The sequence below is a fragment of the Microcaecilia unicolor genome, chromosome 1 (assembly GCF_901765095.1).
Source record: "Microcaecilia unicolor chromosome 1, aMicUni1.1, whole genome shotgun sequence".
Lineage (NCBI taxonomy): Eukaryota > Metazoa > Chordata > Amphibia > Gymnophiona > Siphonopidae > Microcaecilia > Microcaecilia unicolor.
Genome location: NC_044031.1, coordinates 388,561,240 through 388,564,499, shown reverse-complemented (window position 1 = coordinate 388,564,499; position 3,260 = coordinate 388,561,240).

Genomic DNA, 3,260 nt, shown 5'->3' with positions numbered 1-3,260 from the left:
GCACTGCCGTAGACAAGGAGTTAAGACCAAGGAGGAGCGATAGCTCCTCCATCGCTCCTCCTTGGGTTGTAATCAAGGAGGTTTAATAGACAGGAGCTGAAGTGACGTCAAAACGCTGAAACCAATTAGGATAATCTAAGTTTCCCCTTTGCCGCGGTGCTGTCATCCCCGTATACTCAAAACAAAGCAAGCAAACCTATGAGCTGCTGCATCTACGTTATATTTATATTTATTTATTACATTTGTACCCCGCGCTTTCCCGCTCATCGCAGGCTCAATGCGGCTTACATCAGAGGCGTAGCCAGGTTTTGATTTCAGGGGGACCTAATCCTGGGAGTCATCTAGTTGTGTGCTTGAACCAGTCTTGCTCGTTGCCCAAGAAACAGTGTTCAACACCTGTAACATATGTTTTCTCTAGCAGGACGATCAGGCCCATCAGTCACAATCCTCACCTCTGAAAGTTGCATGTTTTCTTGAGCTTTGAGGTCCTGAGAAGACTGCTGCACACAGGAAGGGCCACACATGCTTTGATGTACTCAGCCAAGCTGACAAAGAGCACTAAATCACTTGGCCCAGATGGTATGCACCCCTGAACTGCTGATCTGCTGTTTGGGATCTGTACCTGTCCTTAAAATCATCCATAGTACACAAAGATTGAAGGGTGACCAATGTAATGCCGATTTTTAAAAAGGGTTTCAGGGGTGATCTGGGAAATTGCAGACCAGTGAGCCTGACTTCAGTGCCAGGCAATATTAAAGAAAAAAAATGACCGAACACATAAACATGGTTTAATGGGATAGAAGCAGCATGGTGAAGTCATGCCTCACCAATCTGCTTTGTTTCTTTGAGGGTCTGACTAAACATGTAAATAAAGGTTTCAGGAAGCATTTGACATGAGAGTCTCCTGAGAAAATTTAAAAAAAACCATGGGTTAGGAGGCAATGTTCTATTGTGGATTAGGAACTTCCTAATGGATAGAAAACAGAGAGTAGAGGATTAAATGGCCATTTTAGTAGAGAAAGTTGAATAGTGGAGTGATGCAGGAATCTGTACTGGGACCGGAGCTATTTAACATATTTATGTAAATGATCTAGAAATTGAAGGATGAGACAATTAAATTTGATGATGCAAAACTATTAAAGTTGTAATAACACATGCGGACTAGGAAAAATCACATGAAGACCATAGGAAATTGAAAGACTGGGCATTCAAATGGCAGATGAAATTTATGTAAAACTGAAGGAGTGGAACGCCGGATACTACTCGAATACTATGAGTACTACCCGAATACTACTGAACAACAGAACAACCTCATGTTTGTGCCTACTGATGGACTTATACTTATGCACTCTACCTCTGCTTTTGGCTGTTTAGCCATACTTTATTACTGCACTGGACATTCGTGCCTTATCCAGTTTTACTGTTTACTAACGAAAGAAGTTTGCTGTTTACTAATGTAAGGACAGAATGCAGGATTATTAGACTTATAGCTTGTAACAGTAGTTTGCAAGGCCTATACAAGACCAGCTTACATGTAGCAACGCGACCTTGGAGGGTGCTGACACCCCCTGCATTCCTGAGCCGAACCTTATCTCCTGTGCTAGAAAGGAGCATTGTGTGTGTGTGAAGAATAAGCTGCTAAGTTTCGTTTTTCTTGCCAGTATCATTTCGCTGTTATGACGTGTGTACGTACTGGGACTACAATTTTGTACTGTAAGAACTACAATTGTTTACTGCGCATGCCAAATGTGATGTGTAAGGGGCCTAGTGCGCAGGCCCAGTAGGGAAGTATAATTGTAAGTGTCAGGTGATTCGCGACACACAGTGTCCCGAGACTACTCGGTACTGTTCACTTGCTAGCAATAAAGTTGCCTTGTTTGGAACCAAAATTTGCCTTTCGTCTCCTGATTTCCCACCTGTTTCATTGGCGACCCAGATGGGACAGAAGTAGAAAGGGGAATCGGATTATATTCTTCCCCTCCCCCACTGCAGTCGGATCGGGTCATCGATTCCCACCCGAGGAGGTGGTGAGTGGCCACCGCTGATTTCAGCGTCCATCTCCCGGAGGAGGGCCGATCAACTCTGCCTGACTGTAGAGGGGGCTGTGTGGTTCCGACAAGGCACCTTTTCTATTTCAGGGAGAAGCGCACGACGGCGCGGCCTGCGACCCCGGCGGACAGGCGAGTATACTCTACGTAGTGACCGGCCCAGTAAGGACCGAAGAAGAGGCATGATCACCCTCTTTTAGCCAGTGACTAATACGGACTATTGGTATACGACTAGGTCCCGAAACTCACTAGGCTTCGACGACGAAACCGAGCGGCGAATGGGAGGGTTTCTTGTGGCGTATGAAAGTGTGTGACTGGGCTTGCAGTTCCAGGCCGGGCGACCGCGTCCTGGTCAGGCCGAGTGTTGACCCTTTTGTGTCTGGTGGAACGAGACCCCTTACTCCTCCACCGCCCCTTTCCCTCTTTGTCCGTCACCTGTCCTTTGGCACTCAGGTTAGGATGGGCGGGGGTGGGTCTTCACCGTTAGATTTAATGACGGAACACTTTAGCGAAGTGTTCGACCTAGATAAATGTAGCAGGGCCGGGATGATACAGAGATGTCAATTTATGTGGCCAGGGCTAGGAATTGCCGAATGGCCCCCGGAAGGGTCATTCGAGTATGAGAAAGTGGCGGCGGTCATGAATATTGTTATAGTTGAGGGAAACCCAGGCTGTCCCGAGGACATTCCATACATAGAAGCGTGGTTGGATGTAGTCCGGGACCCGCCGGCTTGGGCCCAACGGAAGGTAGAAAAGGCCGCCCTCATGTTGGTAAAGCAGAGGAAGGGCCGGAAAACTAAGCTCAGAACCCTGCCGACCCATGCCTTCGCTCTCCAAAGCTCGGCAACCGCTGCCGTTCAGAAGGCCGCAGGGACCGCCCCCATACGGCCCACCGCCCCTAGCGCTGAAGCCACTGAGACCACGCCCCCTGCTACCATTGGTAAGGTAGGAGCCACGCCCAGTACGACCAACACACTTCCTAGAATGAAACCCCCAAAGAAAACCCTAGGGAAAGTTCAGGGTTTGCCCGAAAAGAAGCTCCCGAAGGCCCCGATACTTGCTACGGCGGAAGCATACGAAGACGACATCGCGCCACCGCCGTATGCCCCGATATACCCCGACATCGCGAGCCTGGAGGAGGGCCCGGATAACGCTGAGGCTTCCGGGTCAGAGTCGGATGCCGGAGAGACGTCCCGTCCGGACTCACCTGAA